This window comes from Mustela nigripes, chromosome 3 (assembly GCF_022355385.1).
Source record: "Mustela nigripes isolate SB6536 chromosome 3, MUSNIG.SB6536, whole genome shotgun sequence".
NCBI lineage: Eukaryota > Metazoa > Chordata > Mammalia > Carnivora > Mustelidae > Mustela > Mustela nigripes.
In genome coordinates, this window is record NC_081559.1 from 2376759 (window position 1) to 2377036 (window position 278).

The following is a 278-nucleotide window of genomic DNA, read 5'->3' on the forward strand; positions in this document are numbered from 1 at the left end:
TCGTCATCACCCTGCAGCCGCACAGTGTAAAGAACCCGGAGTAAGAAGTCTGGGCCCGACGCGCAGACGTGCGGCCGCGGGTGAGCGTGCACGGGTCCTTCGCCCCGACCCCGACGCGACGTCCGGCGGCTCTTTCCCGCTCTCCGCGCCCACAACTGTGCGTCCGCCGCGTCTCCTCTCGCACTTCACCCCGGGGCCCGCGTCTGCCCCGCGAACCGCTCTCCGGGGAAACTCGGACGCGGCGCGCACGGGGCTCGGGGCTGCCGCAGGTGTCGTCC